The sequence below is a fragment of the Notamacropus eugenii genome, chromosome 1, assembly GCF_028372415.1.
Source record: "Notamacropus eugenii isolate mMacEug1 chromosome 1, mMacEug1.pri_v2, whole genome shotgun sequence".
Lineage (NCBI taxonomy): Eukaryota > Metazoa > Chordata > Mammalia > Diprotodontia > Macropodidae > Notamacropus > Notamacropus eugenii.
The window spans coordinates 647704538-647722819 of record NC_092872.1 but is presented as its reverse complement, the minus strand read 5'-3'; the positions used below and the strand labels follow the sequence as shown (position 1 = coordinate 647722819).

General features: G+C 38.2%; 1 long non-coding RNA gene across 4 annotated transcripts in view; it reads left to right on the top strand.

The window, feature by feature from the left end:
• LOC140520990 (uncharacterized) overlaps nt 1–10751 on the top strand; it is a 37005-nt gene extending 26254 nt beyond the window's left edge. The window contains exons 3-4 of one of the 4 annotated variants that reach the window (XR_011972745.1): nt 91–330; nt 10484–10751. This is a non-coding gene — a long non-coding RNA (uncharacterized lncRNA). Of the gene's footprint in view, nt 1–90; nt 724–10483 lie in introns of those variants that run through there. The other 3 variants (XR_011972746.1, XR_011972743.1, XR_011972744.1) reach the window with 3 other exon arrangements.
• The last annotated feature ends 7531 nt before the right edge of the window (nt 10752–18282 follow it).

Sequence of the window (18282 nt, the reverse complement as noted above, 5' to 3'; positions counted from 1 at the left end):
TCTTTTGATGAACTGTGTCCAATACATAACACAGAACCTTCTAAGGCTAATAAGTGTATTACTAACACTCTCTTTTGATCATTCATGTAGGAACAAATGATACCGTCAAAAGGAACCTAAAAGAAATTCCTAAGGATTATGAAGTCTAGAGCAAAAGAAATGGAAGGCATTGGAACATAGGCTATGTTTTCCACATTTCTTCAAATTGAAAACAAGCGATGCAGAGGAGAAAGATTGATTTGAGAAGTGAGCAACAGGCTAAAAAAAATGGTGTTAGAGAATGGGATCTGGATGTCTAGACCAAGTCTTAAAGAACAGACTCTTGGTCAGGTATGTAGACAAAGGCTGATAAGACTATTACTGCATGTCTAACAATTCTGATCAAAAATGATTTAAACCAAAAAGAATGGAAGAGGAAGAAAATTGCCTATGCATGTCCACCAATATAGCAATAACGAAGAGTACAGTGACTAAGATATCCAAGAGTCCAAAGGTAACAAAATCCAGGCAAGGAGCCAATAGTAAAGTTCATGGCTTCAAATTTCTTTAATAAAAATGTTTAGACAAAAAGAAAATTTGAATTCCTAATGCAAGGAGGCAAATTTGACTTCTGAGGTATCAATGAGAATTAATGAAATGAGGACCACAAAACATATATGACTTTTCTCATATAAAAGAACCAGGATGGATAAAAAGAGGGGAGGGGAGTTTTAAAAAGGCATAATTAAGTGAGGAAACAGAGGACCAGATTGGGGAAATATGGGGGAGAACATTTTGGTGAAAATCAATGGTAGGAGAAATAGAAGAAATATTGTCACTGAAATTTACTACAGAGTATCTAGACAGAAGGATACCATAAAAGTGTTCAGAAAACAGATCACAAGCTAAAACAATTGCGATATAGTTGTAACAGGAGTTTTTTTGTTTTCCAAACATCTGTTGGAACTTTTTCATCCTATCAATGATAGCCTTAACTTAATGATAATTTAGTCTTTCAAAAGGTTGAGGAAACAAGATGAAATCTGATGTTGAGTCTGATTCTTCCTTTCCAGGGTGGAACTGGTTTCTAAGGTGGAAATGATGGGAATCTTAGAGATAACCACTTTCTCCTAGACTTTGTTATAGAGAGGAGGATATCTTTCTTTCTAATTCCAGTGCCTATACCTACCTAGACATAGTCTGACATGTGCATTAGATTTGGGAAGAGAGCTTTTCAAGAGGATCAGGAGGATAGTAGAGTCCCATGTATTAAAATTCTAAAGGGAAAGTCAGTACAGGGTGGATAGAAAATTCTCAATAATTAAATTATGAAGACAAAAAGGGAAATAATTCCAACACAGAGAAAAAATGGGAGTTGTCTAAAGAGATGATAACAGAGAATGAATATAACAGCATGGGACAGCCCTGTAAAATAATTGTGTAAATTACACTAGAGCCAAATTAGTGGGGCATAAAAAGGGAAGCTAAGAATAAAAAAAAAAAAAGATTTGTGTTATTTTTTAGCTACAATGGTAAAAAGAAAAGGAATAAAGACTAAACCACCGCTTGAGGGATACCAAAAGGAAATGGGAGAGGACAACAGAAAGAAATCAGAGCTGCCACATTTTTACTTTGCTTCTGCTTTCTATAGCAAGGAGAATTACGTTTGGATTGAAAACAACAAAACAAAAATGGCTAACAGGTAGTTCATATCCAATATAAATAAGGGCCTAGTGGCCCTTGTTGAATTCAAGTCATCTGGTCCATGTGAACCACATCCTCTGGCCATAAAAGGACTAACAGAAATGACTAGGAAAGCATTAACAGGGATATTTAAAAGAACTAGAAAAGGACAAATGCCTGGATTAAAAAAAAAAAAAGAGGAAAGATAACAGAATCTGAAAACTATAGGCCAGTAAGCACAACTTCAGTTCCTGGGGAAATTCTAGGACAGATCATTAAAGAGACAGCCAGTGAACATCTGGAAAAAATGAACAGTGATCAATCCAGCATGGCTTCATCAAAGAAAGACCATGATGAATGATGATAGATTTTATCTTGTTGCTTTTTTGGACAGAAAAGTGCTAGTAAGATAGTTTACCTAAATTTTAGCAAAGCATTGGATAAAGTACCTCATATTATTTTTTGTGGAAAGGATGAAGAGATGTAGAGTAGATAATAATAAACTAAACAGATTTAGAATTATTGAATAATCAGAGTAAGGGAGTAGCAATTATTGATTGTCAGCTTAGTGGGAAGTCTCTAGTAGAGTGCCCCAGGCAGTTCTGTTCTTTGTCCTATGCAGTTTAACTTCTTTATCAATTATGTGGATCAGGGTATACAGGGTATACAGGTCGTGTGTTTCAAATTTTCAAATGACACTGACGAGAAGTAGCCAATACTTTGGATGACAGAGTTGGGGGTCAAAAATGGACCAACAATGTTTGTAGGTGTAGCCATTAGGATGAATCTAAGAAATCGAAATTTAATAGGACTAAAATGGAAAATCTTAAATTCAGGTACAAAAATGAACTTTACAATCACAAGATGGAAGAAGTATGATTACGTAGAAGATTGTCTGAAAAAGGTCTTTAGTGGACCCCAAGTTCAATGTTGGTTGCAAGAACCAACCAAAAAAGTTAACGCAATCTTGGACTTAATTATAAGGATCACAGTTCCCATAAGGAAGTGATATTTCTATTCCATTTTGTCTTTGGGAAACTTTATCCATAGTATTGTTTTCATCCTTAAGTGCCACAGCCTACAGAGGACATTAACAACATAAAGAGTGCCCAGAGAAGGGCAAGTACTGCTTCTCTTTTGTCTTGTACCCCAGCTCCTACAACAATGCCCAGCATGCAGAAAGCACTTAACAAATACTTGCTGATTTATTGATTTATCTGCTTGATCCCCTGTAGTGAAGAGTAAGATTTCATTTCAAAGCAGGGGAAAAAAAATCATAACAATTAGAGCTATACAAAAATGTGATAGGTTTCTTTAGGAGGTGGGAGCTTCCTCCTTACTGGAGATCTTTAAGCAGAGAATGAATAACCATTCCTGTGGTGTGTCATACTGGGGGGTTCTTTTCAGGCATGGGATGGCTGGTGAGATCCCTTCCAAATCTAAAGTGCTATGACTCAAAATCCATTGCTCAGAGCACTGTAAACACATCTCTTACACTTACTGTCTGTATCAGCAATTTTGACATTTAACAATATATTTTCTTGACTGGTTGCTTAACAGTTTCACATGTAAATTTCTATCTCACCAATTACATTATAAGTTCATGTACAAAGGTAAACATGCCTTACATTTCATTTATAGCCCCCTCATTGCCAAGCACAGTGGGAAGCATCTAGCTATATTCCTATCATCTGAGTTTCTTTTCTGTAGAATTCAGCCATAAGTTTTGGAATTCACCAATATTATTTTCCACCTGGATATTAATTGTGGTAGCACTTCTTCAATGCATACTTTTTGGTGAATGATGCACACTATAGTATAGTAAAAGTACCTTGTAAAGCTCAAGGGGTGATATAGATGTGAGCTATTTTTGAAAGAGAGCTAGACCAGGAGGTCTCCTAACAGGGCAGGAGGCAGGAGACCTGAGATCTTATTTTGACTATGATTCTGCTGTGAAGTACGCGTAATATAACCTTCAGCACACCTTGTAGCCTCTGTTGTTATTGTTCAGGTATTTTAGTCACATCCAAGTCTTAGTGACCCCATTTGCAATTTTCTTGGCAAAGATACTGAGCTAGTTTGCATTTCCTTCTCCAGCTCATTTTACAGATGAGGAACGGAGGCAAAGGGGGTTAAGTGACTTGTCCAGAGTCATACAGCTAGTGAGTTTCAGAGGCCAGAATTGAACTCAGGAAGATAAGTTTTCCTGATTCCAGGCCTGAAACTCAATCCATTGTACCATCTAGCTGCCTCTGTAGCCCGTAAGAGCTTCCATTTTCTCATCTATGAGTTCTCATCTATATATATCCTAATGTCCAGTTCTAAATAATGATTCTCTATGACATCAAGTGTAGAATATGTAGACTTGCCTATGAGGAACATTCTTTGAAATATGTTCATATATTCACTACCTGATTTCAATATAAGGAACATGGTTCATAAGGAACATGTGGAAATTGGGGGAGGAGAGCGAAGGAAGAATAACTGCCAGACATGATGACCCAAGCTATGTAAGTGTTTATTGAAGGTTACAATCACCAAAAAGGCAGCTAGATGGTTCAGTGAATAGAAGGCTGAGCTTGGAATCAGGAATACCTGAGTTCAAATCTGGTCTCAGACACTTACTAGCTGTGTAATTCTGAACACGTCATTTAACCTCTGTTTGCCTTAATTCACTGGAGAAGGAAATGGCAAACCACTCCAGTACAAAATGGCAAACCACTTGCCAAGAAAACTCCACGGGCAGCATTAGTGTGGCATGGACCAAAGAGACATGAAGAATCCGACACAACTGAATGACTGGACAACACTCACTGAAGAGTCAAAAGTCCTAGCCAGTCAAAAGGAAAATGAGAGCTGTATTGTGGGTATAAGAAGGATATAAGTTATCATAAATTATAATTTGCATGCCAGAAATGGCATAGAAGACATCGTCAATGGCATGTATGACCAGGAAATCAAGTAAGCCAGTTATTTAGCAAGAGCAAAAGATGACAGAAAAAATAGCTCAACCTGTGGCATCGGTGTCCATGAAATATTAAAAATTCTAAAGGAAGATTTCCAACAGGTTGGGTGGATCCTCTTTGGTTGACTTCTTGAAGGACATGGATAAGAAGTATGCAAAAGGAAAAAGAAAAGAGGGGCTTTACTCTGCACTAGTGTAAGGAGTACTCATGTCTATGAGATCATGAATCTGTCAAAGTACTAAGTACCTACCATGTATGAGCACCTAAGCATGTCATTCTCCCTTCCACAGCACATCTCAGTCAGGTAAATCTCTTGATTAGCTCCCTAAAATAAACTTACTTCCTTTTACCTGGACACCTTGGCTCTGGGCCCATCAGAAAACATAAGTTCTCTTAGCAAGTTCAGAAAGTGGCCCCAGTATCAAGTTCTCCTAGCGTTTTATGTCTCATCTCCTAACTTCTTTGTCCTAGACTTTCAGTTTCCTAGCTCTTCCTGGCTCTCAAGTGCCTGCTTGGTTTTGACCCTCTGTCTTATTCTGACCAACAGCATATGTGTTTGTCCCCACTCCAGATTGCCCATCTGGCTCCAGACCAGTGGCTTCCAATTACTTCCCATCTTCTCTCTGTGACCAGTCATTACCCACAGGCCTAATGCTGACAATATGTACCCCAAACTGTTAGCTACTATAGGTGATGCAAAAACAACAGGTTGTAATTTCCTAGAGGGCAGGGTCTACAGCTCTGAATATTCAGAGCAGTGACAAGCATGATGAGTGCTCTTAATAAACCACATTAGTATAACAAAGAACCCTGAATAGAAAGCTGAAATGTAATTCTGGAAGCACTAGCTTCTGGATAGAGCAACATACACAAACAACTGCTCCAAACTACAATGCAGACACTAAAAATAAAAGTGAAATTAGTTTTTTAAGCCAGTTAGACGTCCAACTGTCTTTGGCTTACGTAGGTCATAATCAGACAACCGACCTTCACATTAGACTCAAATTAAATCTCCAGTCTTATGATTTTTCAAGGCACAAAGACATAGTCTGGGAGTGATAGAAATATACCCTCCTCTCTTTGAAGTGATTTTGGAATGCTTATAAATGTAACTATGCCTTAAAATATATTACTTGGAGGAATCATAACAGCAACTTTCACTTTCTTCCCTTTTTTCCTTGCCTGATTTGTTCTTTTTCTATCACCAGCCCTAATCAATGCAGGAGGTCAACTTGAAAGAATGGACAGCCTCAGAGACACATACATTTAAACCACTTTAATGCAAATATTGATTGAAGGCACATAGACACAGGCTGGGACTGCTTTTTTTTTTTTTTAAATGGACATGTTTTCCCTGGGTTTGCACTTCATGTGATAAAATAGATCACCATAGATCAGGGACTCAACTGTCTCCCTCAGCACAAGGATGAATACGCAAATTAACAAATTCAAAAGATAGGCCAGTCATAATGCCAAGCTCTGCTGGGAAACCAAGATGCTGTCTGCATCCAAAGCAGGTACTTCACCAGTCTGTTGGGCCATATTTTCATAACTGTTTTCACTTCTGCCTTCACACTTCCTAGTAGAGCTGTTTTTGCAAACAAGGTGGGCTTGCCAGGATGGGTGTTGCACCTCCAGTCACTGGGAGTAGTTGTGTAGCTACTATGCATACTATGTTGAGACACTTAATTCCCATGTACACAAGATTATCAAAGCGTTTTATTAGAAAGCCACTGTCTGGGGCTTATATTTAGCAACAGTGTGCTAGTCCGAGCTGAAATCCAAAAGGAGAGATCAAGGGAGGGAAGGAATTCTAAGGACCGCTTTGAAATTCAACACTAAAAAGATCTGACATTCTTCTATCTGTGGGCATTTTTAGGCTGGACTGGGGTGGGGGGGGGGGAGGAGAAAAAGAAAACCTGTTTGTACAGAAAAAGCTAGTCTGGCACATGGCCAAGACAGGAAGTCTATCGAAGCTGGGGAGTGTTAGAAAGCAACAGAATATTGAAACAGCAAGGAGAAAAAATGAACAAGTTGATCTCATATTGGACTTTTTCAGCTCTTCTTTCTTTTTATTCTTGGCCAGTCATAGCCCTAATCATAGAAAGAGGAAGTCCATGTATTTTCTGGTTTGGGTTTCATAGGGTAAAAAACAACCATCTAGGCCTGTAACAGGAGTGAAACCAGACTTGGTATCTACCGCACCAAAAAGATGCTAGATCCCTCGGGTTCTTCCTCTAGGGCCCAGCTAGGCCAGTGGGTCCTTGAGCAAAAGAATGACTGTCATCATAAAGAGCTGCTGAGGTGTGCTGCCTGTAGGCTTATCAGCCTGAAGGCCTGAGATAACCAGAGGTGAGGGGGAAGGTAGATTGGAAGCAAACTGGGAGGGAAGCACATGCCTCTTTTTCGCAACCAGATGACAGAATGAAGCTCTTGACCTTGGGAGAGCTTGAGTACTTAGGGGGAGGGGGAGGTGAAGAAATGGAAAGGAGGGGAGGGGAGAAGAATGATATTAAGAATTTCTTGCAGTAATATATTCGGGTAAAAATGGGGCTGTCATCTTGAGCTACAAGTTAGAAAGTTATTACTTTTAATATGCCACTACCTTAGGCCTATACTGTTATGTAAAAGAAAAATAACCTTGTGTGACAGTTTAACATTGATCGATGTGCCTGCCAAATGCAAAGAGATAAATAAGCAGGTGATGAATAAACAGCACTTCAAGTAAAGACGTTACGCGGCATGCATAAAACGGCGCCAGGCACCTAGGAGCTGTGGGTGGCCGAAGGTTAGCCATTTCATGCCCACTCAGTAAAGCAGACTTAATCGCTTCCAATATTTTCTGTTAAAAAGCACGCTTAATGAGCCAATTTCACAAGCCCGGAGAAACTGATTATTATCTCTGAGTTCCAGCAGAGTTGGTTGTTTTCCAAGAGCCAGTTTTTTTCCTTGACGGGATAAAAACCTTTTTTTAAAAAGAGAGAGAGTGAGAGAGCAGAAGAGAGAGAGAGAGAGCAAAAAGAGGGAGGGAGAGAGGAAGCTTAAGAAGAGAGAGGGCAAAGAAAAAAAAGACCCACAATAGGAGAGGTTGGCAGTAGATGGCAGTGTTACTCTGCCGTCCAGATTTCATTAGGGCAAGGAGCCTGGCTGATGCTGGTTTGGAAGATGGGACTTTAAATAAAACTGAAAGCAAATGCCTGAAGGTTCTCTGTCCTTCCTGCGGCCCACAACTTTTCCCACCTTCCTCCTCTCTAAGCATGGCAGTTAAACCTGAAAGTTTAGGGAAAGAGCTAGAGGGGAAAGGAAGATACACCCGACATGCCACTCCTCCGTGTGGCGCTTAGTCTACACTTGATCTTACACTGTCTTATAGGGCTTTCCAATCTCTTCACAGCCATCAGTCCTATCTCCTTCTTAAGAAAACTGTCAGCTTGTGAAGGAGATAAGGTCCTGGAGGAGTCTGAAATTTCTGGTATCCCTTACTGAGTTTAGGTATACAGAAAAAGCTCAGCAGATGCTCTTTGGGTGACTAATACATACCCATGATTTCCCAGGCTCTAAAAATCCCAGGGGAAGGTAGATACCTGTAAGGGAAGGCTCTCTTCTCTTCTGATCCTTTCGGTTCTCATTAAGAGGCACTTACTCCTAGAGCCTTCTGAAGCAGAGGCTAGATTGAGTAAGGGGATCTACCCTAAACCCAGAACCTGCTTGGGGAAAAGGTTGAGGGGTGGGGGGAGGGAGAGAGAGACACTTCTCTGAAGGGCATGATTATGTGCCTTCCTCCAGCTGCACAGCAACATTGTGAAAGCCACAAAAACACAGGGTTATTGTCACCAGCAGCAGTTACTCAATCGCCACTTACCAAAGAAACCCCAGCAACTAGACCTCAGCATATAATTAACTCAGATATAAAAAAAAAAAAAATCAAATTGAAGTGAACTGTTTATTGGGCTCTAAATCGAGAGGCAAGTTAATTATTTATTATGAATATTCATAGAAAACTTGTACAATTTCCAAACTTGGCCTTCAATTACTACTAATCAGTTAGCTAAATAACCGATGTCAGTTCCTTCGTGGGATGAATTGTTTTAGATCTGGAATAGACCTTTAAAACAGGTTATGAAAAATTCTTTCAACAAAGGGATTTTTATCCCAAATTTACTGTCAGTATTCCACCTGCTGTTGAAGAGGAATTTTCTAGGAATACACATAGAGGAACAAAGATAAAATGGGGGAAAAAAAATCCATACAATACCTCCCTCCTTCCCAATTGTGAGACTCAAAGGAGAGAGTGTATATAAAGTACTTTGCAACTATAAACTGCATAAACATAAGCCATAATTATTAATAGATTATCCTTCATTCACAATGTGATGTAAAAGACTGATAAGTCTGAAGCCAGCTCTTTAGGAAAATTTGCATTTTCATAGCTTCTAAACAACAGGGATTAACCTCCAAGGCTGAAATTTTGAGTGTTGGGCAACAGGTGGAAGAGAATTACTATATGCATGGGGGTGGAGAGAGGGTAGGCAATCTGGGGTGGCATCAGGGCTCTGGGCCCTAGAGGTTGAAGTAGCTATGTGGTCTGCTACTCTGCCACAAAGTTTGACTTTTTAACCTCCTGCGGTCTTTGAATGGATGATTCAGCCACTGGAGATTCAGGAGTAAGAGACTCAAGGGAAATAAAACACTTTTACTGGACTTTATCCCTTGTTTGAGAGATAACTACAGTTATAATTGGGTGAGAACTGTTAAGAATTGAATTAGAAAGTGTTTCAATGTGTAACTTTGATTAATTGATTTATGTAAGCGGTATTTCTGCTTTATTATCATATATAATGTGCATGGACAAATTGATTGACAGGTCCTCTGCATAGGGACTAATCATTGGGGAGCTAGATGGCAGAATGTTTAGAACGGGACATGGAGTCAGGAAGGCCTAATTTTGAGTCCTGCCTCGGACTTTTTAGTTGTGTGACCCTGGGCAAGTCTCTTAATCGCTGCAAACCTTGTTTTCCTCTTCTGTAAAATATAGATAATAACACCTCCCTCACAAAGTTGTCATGAAGATTAAATGAGATTATATTTGTAAAGCACTTTGCAAATATTTTAAAGTGCTAAATAAATTCTAGTTATGATGAAGATGCTTCTTACCTGGGAACCTTAGTCAGCAAATTTGATTCTAGTCTAGACTTTCCTTCTAAACTGTTCTATGACAGTAGACAGATAATTCACTCCAAAATCAGGGAGATGAGATGAAATGATCCCCAAGATCCTACTAACATTCTATTATTTCAAGTCTTTTCTCTTGTCTTTTATCTGTTTCCCACTAAAAAAAAATAAAGAAAATAGACTAGGGCTCTACAACAATTTGGCTTGTGAGAATGAAGGAAAATTGGGAGTTTGTGTAACTTTTCAAACTAGACACAAGTCGTCTGCATTCAGCTATGAAGAAATTCAGTGCAGGGAAATGGTACACCAAGGTAGCCAGAGAAGGATCCCGTCTTATAAGACCCACTTAGCAGGAACTGCAGACATTTCATGGCTCTTCATAATGAAACTAAAGTCTGCTGCTTGATTTGAAGAGTAAAATCATTTCAGGTAGATAAAGGAGAGACACAGGCAAAATCCCAAAGCTGATTCTTTCTACTACCCTCCACAACGCTCTTTGGGTTCCTTCTCAGAATCTGATGTCTTTCTCTCTCTCTTCCTCCATCAAATTTAATAGCCCCACATCTCATTCCCTAAGAGAAGGCATACACTAGTTAGTAAGACAGGTACATCTTAATGTGTTCAGGGGGTGCTCTCTCACTTTTCAAATTCAATCAAGTATTTTTTTTTTTTTTGTATTTTAGCTGGGGCCCATAAAAAGGATTTGTTGGAAAGAAATTGCAAGGACTGTAGTAGAATGTCAAGGAAATATTTTAGGACACCTGCAAGAGTCCTGTGTCACCCTCCAAACCATCGTGTATATCTGCTTGTTCTCACTCCAAATAAATCTGCTCTAGCAAGCAGGACAGCAAGGCAAAGAGATACCTGAGATGGACAAATCCAAATAATGGAAATAGCTACTGAAGGCTGAATATTAAGAAGAACTATAAAAACATAGGGAATTTCAATCTACATGTAAGAGTATTTGTGTTACTGAATAGAGCTGTCATTTTATGTTCCCCACATAAGCCATACGTCCTAGACAGGTCAGGTTTATGCAGCAAGAACCGAGGTCTGAGATCCTTTAAAAAAGAAGGAGCTAATCTATACTTCTTTTACCCTCACCACACTGGCACTGCTTCCATTCAAGCAATCATCCTGGATCTTATATCTACCACCATATTTGTGGCTAAAGTCCCACCAACCATACAACAGGGTTCTTCCTAGGAAAACTCTTCCATCAATATCAATGCCCTTTTTTAATGCATGAGGTTATTGAAAAGTTCAAATGTGATGACAATGTGAAAATCACTTGTAAAATATGAAACCACACAGATTCTAGGCATGATTCAAGTTCTAGCCTTCTGCTTAATTAGAATTTAAATGTATGTTGTTTCAAGTTGGCTAAATCTGCAGAAAAGACTGTGACTAATGCAAGATGCTGCAGTCACCCTGTCCTGGCTGATGATGAACATCCGAGGGCTTCAGCTGTCCATGGCTGATCCCAAAGGGAAGAATGGAAGCATGACTGGTGGTAGTTCTAGTGTACTACCACTTCTTATTTTCCTGAATATAGAAATCATTGTAAAACATGCTTTATTTTTCACTTTCACAATCTCTCACTGTCACGTTCTACCCAATTTTGTGCATTTTATGCATTAATTTTCTGCATTTTTCACCAATTTTCTGTGTTAATTTTTTGCCAACTGCAAAGAGTGGTTTTTCCCTTCTTTGTGGCTTATTTTGAGTTGTCCATTCTCTCATGCACATGAAAAACAACATTCCAACACTTAATGGGTCACTGGGGTGAAGTATTCATCCTTTTCCCAAATGTTTAAATAATGAGAGAGGGCCACAAACCTGCAGTTCGTTACCCTACAGACACAGAACAACTGCTGAAGTCAAGAAAGACGGGAACAATAGCCCTGCTCTAGACCAAATGCTTCACTTAAACCAAACCTCCAAATACATTAGTAAAGACATTCCTCTCCTCCTGACTACTGCGTACCTTTCCTTACTGGCAACTTTCATGTGCCTAAAGTACTTTTAGGAGCTTCAAACAGAAGCTGTAAGTGCTAGGCAGTCAGAAAAACAACCTCTAAATCCTTCTTAAACTAAACATGGAAAGATTATAATCACTGCACAATTAAATAATGCATTAGGACAGTGCTGGTCCCTGAGTCAGTAGTCAAGTCACATCAACAAGCATATATTAAGTGCCTGCTATGTGCCAAGTACTGTGCTAAATAGCAAAAAAAAAAAAAAACAGATATAAAAACAAAAAGCAAAAACAGTCCCTGTCTTCAAAAAGCTCACACTCTAATGAGGGAGATGCAAAGAGCCTTGTGCAAACAAGATTTGTGCAGGATGATCTGAGACAATCTCAGAAGGAAGGCTTCCTGTAGGAGGTGACATTTTGGCTGAGATTTGGAGAAAAGCAGGGAAGCCAGGTGAAGAAGGAGGGACTTCTGGGCTTGGGGGTTAGCAAGTGACAATTCATGGAGTCAGGAGATAGATTCTACTGTAGGAGAAATGAGGTCAGTGTCTCTGCAGCCATACTGGAGTATGTGGGAGTAAGGTGAAGTAAAACTGGAAAGACTAAAAAAAGCGGTTGGTGGTGAAAGACTTTAAAAGTCAAACAGAAGATTTCATATTTGATCCTGGAGGTAATAGGGAACCACTGGAGTTTGTTGAATAGGGGAGTGACATTAGTGATATTAAACCAAATAGAACAAAAATTGGAAGATGTGTATATGCACAGATTAATGAGATAAGTGTAAAACTATCCATACTTTATTTGTAAGTGGTAAAATGGTATTGGTCACTGCTACTTTTTTCAAAGTTAAAACTCATTTGCAACAGACTCTGAAACTAGTTTAAATAAACTCCCTGGTTTTGGGAGAAATTATTGAAACTCAATAACTTCATGTTCTCGATGAGGTCAATTCTGCAGTGTAGGATCCAAAAAGGGCAGAAACTAAAAACAAATAATATGTTGCTATAAATGTGAAAGAGAAGTGATTAGTATACTTAAAGTTTCCACTATTGGTCAATACTTTATTTATATGAACAGAAAGGACTAGAAAAGTATGATTCTTGTGCACTGAGATAGCATGAAATAGTTGCGAAAGCATCAACCTTGGAGTCCAAAGTAGGAGTTTGGAATGTCAGTTCTAATACTACAGTAACTGTGTGATGATGGGATAATCAATCTCACCTCTGGGAGTATCAGTTTCCTTACCTGTAAAGTGGGATAATACTACTATTTTGCAAGATTATGGCCAAAAAAACCTATTGCAACTTGGAACATGCTCTATACGTGGGAGCTATTGTTATGAAAAGCTTAGCCATTATGCAAAGAGCACATAACTGGCACATTAACAAAAGAACACTTCAGGATTGAGCCAGAATGAACAAATTTCAGATCATGTAGCAGCATACGATGGATTTGCTACTTGTGCTCTTTAAATGAAGGGACTTCCTTGAAATTTCTAAAATAAAGGAGATGTAAATTCCTCCACATTATTAAAACAATTACTCACAATCTTTTATTTACAAAGTGAAAGTAGCAGATGCTGTTGTTTTCACCAGCTTCTCTTTCAGGCAAGTGGAAGGATCACTGGTATCAAGGGCAAACAAACTGATTGGTCAAGAGAGTGCCCTTGTATTTGGATAAAGACTATAATTAAAGAGTAATCCACATTCAAGTATAATGATAATCAGGATAATAATATCTTGGTTAATATATTTTGAAAGCAAAAAGTAACAACAGCATTACCAATATGAAATTAAGCTTTCATAACGTTAATAAAAAAATATTATTACTCTTCATCATGCCTGCTCACTTAGGTGTAAACCAGAAGGATTTCCATGTGTAAATAGAATCATATGTGCATTCTAGAAGAGGTCACGTACAGACATTTTTTACAGGATATAACAAAATGATGCAAATTAAAACTAGGGAAGAAACAGACTCCTGGCTTCTTCCCAACTCCCTTATCAAACCCTTATGTTTTCTTGTTGTTACTCAGCTAACAACATGGTCCAATGGAAAAATCCTTGGTTCTGGTTTCAGAGGACCTAGGTGTAAAGCCTACCTCTTATGTCCAATACCTGTGCAACTTTTGGTAAATCACTTGATCTCCCTGGGCCTCAGTTTTCTTATCTATCATACAGGGAAAGAGATTGGATTAAATGTCCTATGAGGTTTCTTTTAAATGTAAGTCTATAATCCTATTCATAAGAAACTTAACTAAGCCAGAAGGATGGAAAGGTCCATTGCTCATCAATCTCTAAGGTCAAAGAAAAGGTCAGAGTTCTGCCAATGCCCAGAATATTTCTTCATTTTCATTAAAGTAAATAGGACAGATAACTGACCCGAAGAAAAATTGTAAATTAAGTGATGTTTTGCATTTGACTCAAAAAGACTTTCTCCACCATTGCAACATCTACAGTAGTAGTTCCTAGCTGTTCAGGGCCCACAGGAAACTCCCCAATAAGACCTTTCCTTCCCTAAGTCAATCAACAAGCACTCTTTAAGTGCCATGATCAAAGACAGTTAGGAAATCACACCTGGACCTTGTACCTTTAAGTCCAGTGAGAATACTTCCCCATCATTACAGCTCACGATAACAGCTAACCCTGGAGTGGTCCTTTACGTTTCATGCAACTCTATGAAGGGTAAGAGGAAGGACACACTGGCTTTGGAGTCAGAGGCCCTGGGTTTGACTTCTGGCTCTTTCACTCATAATGTATTCTAAGAATCAGTTGAAGTAGTTTTCAAAGTAAACCTCAAAGGGCTGCCTAAATGTTGTCTATGGTCATAGTAACCTTTTTTTCATCTGGTTGTGAATTAATTGTTAATGTGTTAATGAGAATAGGTTCGACCCCCCCAGTTTTCCCCTTATAGGTAACAGTATACGTTATATGGCCCTGAATATTCAGAAATACTATCTGACAAGGATAACACACTCCACTGGTAGACAATGTAGTCAAGAAACATTGGCAACAATATAGACAAGAAACATTTACATGTAGATATGGACTAGAGTGTTTTCTAGAAGTATACTTTCTAAATAACTAAAGCTCATCCCTTTAAACACATTTTTAAATTTTTACTTCAACTATTTTAAATGGAAATTTTCCTATAATAGGATACATTTTTCCTATCTTATTAGAGTATATTAAATATGATTTGATTCATCTTCATAATCATTATTATGAAGAGCAGTTACTGTATAGTGTTGCACAATAATGTCCTCAGGGGATATTGAGATACATAGTTTTTTTGTTATTGTTGCTGTTCATATATTAAATGGTCCCAGAATGTTATGGTTTTTAAAATTCATGTACTTTTCCTAAATTTTTCAGATTCTTCCTTTTTTAATTTATCTGTTGTCTTTTATCCTTCTTCATCCAGTCCTACCTACCATCCATCCCTTCTATCCTCTAGAATAATTTTCTGCTTCTAATATTGTTGTGGGCAGAAAAAAAACCCTCCTATTTCTTACACCTGTTAAAAATAAATGTGCAAAGATTGAGGGTCATAGGACTCTCATAAAGAAAGTACATAAAATTTATACACTAAATACAGTTCATTTCTTTTGGCTCCTCTGGAATCTTTTGGGGCTTATTTCTAGGTTTTCAGTCATGTTCCATAGGATTGCATTTGCTGGATAAACGACCCCTGAATAAGTGTATATATACATGCAAATGAGTGCACACACATGCGCGTGGGCACGCACACACACAATCAGCTACATCAGCTATCCCTTGTGCCTGTTTCACGGGGGTCAAAGATTGATAAAGGAGATTGAGGAAGCAAGAATGCCATGGTGCTTCAAGGGTTTGTTCATGCTATACCAGCACTGGCTCAGTTTCAGAATGAAACAGTGGCCTACCTCATTACAATGTGTGACTTAGACAAATGGCTTAGAATCTTGCTCACTGAATTATTTTCTTGATAAGAAACAGGTTCACCCACCCTCATATCTCTCTCATTTAGCCCTTAAACCCACCCAGATTCTAAATGTGCCAATGCTTTGTGTCCCCAATACACACAGAAGCCACTTAATCAAGGCTGGAGGATCATTATGATGATGATGATGATGATGATGATGATGATGATGATGATAAGCAGCTTTTAGCCTTCCAGAAACTCCAAGGACACAAGATTATGTGTGTGTGTGTGTGTGTGTGTGTGTGTGTGTGTATCTATACTCTGTATGTATATAATACGTGCAGCCCCCAAAAAAGTCTACTCCTAATGAATGAAACATATTTGCATTAAATCTTAAGTACTAAATTCCTCAGAACCTGGCAAGAGGCTGCTAGCTTTTCCTCCTTCAGACAGTGTTTTATTATCATGGAGATATAATATATCTGAGATTTGTCCATTTGCTACTCATCACATGAAGGCAACAATGAGTTCTTTGTCTAAATAGGCCTTTCAGTTCATTGGAGAATGGGTTTCTTTGATGTGTTAAATCCCTGAGAATCAAAATAGTGGAGTTTTCCACTAGGAGTAACTCAGTTCAATTTCTAAACATATTTTCCTGAAAGGAGCAATTACAAATGAATTGAAAGCCTAGGCTTGAAATATTAGAAGTTATAACATCCAAACTAAAGGCTAAAATAAAAACATCATATTTAACAGGAGAGGTGGCCTGTAAAAGCCACATATTTGAAAAAGTATTTAGAATGGAATTAAGCAGCTGAAAAATACAATTTGCTCCCTGCTACATCAGTATTCCCATTCATGCATTAGGATCACGGAAATGGAATTATTGAGTGCCCTAGTCATTTAGTGATAAGTGGTGGCAGAACCCAATGGTTTTCCAATTCCAAGCCCACATAATGCATACAGGAGATAATTCAGTGTCTCTTGAAAAAAAAAAAACTGATGAGAAGATATTTTCACTTCAGAGAAAAGCCCATGTGTTTATGTAGTCTGTGCCTCACAGAGCAGCTAGTAAACATCGGCTCAAATACCTGCGGGTAATTCACCAATTAAAATTAAATAACATGTTAGTTTCACTGTATCCAACCTCTTTACTTACTTTAAGGTAAAGGTCTGTAATACCCAGGAAGCTCTTACTGTTACTAACTGGCATTTGTTACCTATGAGTCAATCCAAAGGAGGCCCATGTTGGAAGGCAGAAATGGACCTCCTTGTGTAGAAACCATGTCTTTCACAGCTAATGAAGTATTTTGAAGGACTACAGAAAAAAATACATATTTTAAGTGTATAGGAATCTGAATATTTCAAATGGGAAAAATTTTCAGGCTATTTAACAAAATATCTTACTAGAAATACCCCAGTTTCTTTTGAAGATAACTGGTCTATCACACAGACTACACAAGAGAGGACTGCCCTGTAATCTCTTTTCTTTCAGAACATTCTGATTTGCAAAGCAGCCAAGGGTTTCCAAGAAAGGCCTTCTACAGGAAAAAATATGTTTGCCTGGAATGGTGACCATTTTTCGAAGAATTCTTGTTGTTAAGGAAAGAAACTTTCAGGAATCAGGTCACAGAGTGGCAATGAGTCTGTGGCTTCTCATTCCTGGTATCACATGGCAATTTCTACAGAAGTCCCATCCTATATTGTAATATGCTATGGTGATAACACTCTAAGACCAACACAGACTCAGCACTCTGAAATGTTACAGTCAGTCACTGAATGGCGGCCAGATGCTGGAGTCAATGCATCTCTAAGAAAGAAAAAAGTCTGCAGAAGGAATATTCCTGAGGCCTGCACCAAAACAATGAATTAGAGCAGTCCCCAATGTATTTCCCCAATTTAAATTAAATTGCAATTGGTTTCAGATCCAACTGAAACGTAGACATGATAAAATATGACGAGCAAGGCTCACTTTGGGACAAAGGTTGGTTTGATAATCATAATTACATTTCCACTATCACTATTTTCTTAAGTGTTCATAGATTTATTATCCTTTTCCTGAATAACCTATGGCTGATTTGCAACTTCTTTGGTAATTTCTAAGGAGGCACTAGCAATTTCTTACATCTTCAGTAATGCCTGAAATGGACATTTTTTATATTAATGATCTCACCAGGAGAAAAGTGTACTGTGAATGCATGATGGCCATATGGAAAAGACAATGAAGTTTAGTAATTAAAACTGAAAAGGGAAAGAACTGTGCAGTAATTAGAACACTGATTAATCAGCTGATAATTTTATCTTGATTAATGCTGCTGATTTTCCTCTTCTTATTGACCTAGGAAAGGTAGGTTTAGACCAATTAAATATAAATTATTCCCTTTTTTCACATTCCAGGCAGATTTGAGTGTTCTAAGTCATACTACATTTAAGATGAGCCGTTGAATTGCTTTTACTAAATTGGGCAGCTCCACAAAAGATGGAATAAGATTTATGTTCCAAACACCCTGATGCTTTTATCTAAGTCTGAATGGTACAGAATAGGTTTATTTCACTATTATCTGGGGAATATTAAAATTAGAGTAAATTGTGACGAAAAAAATA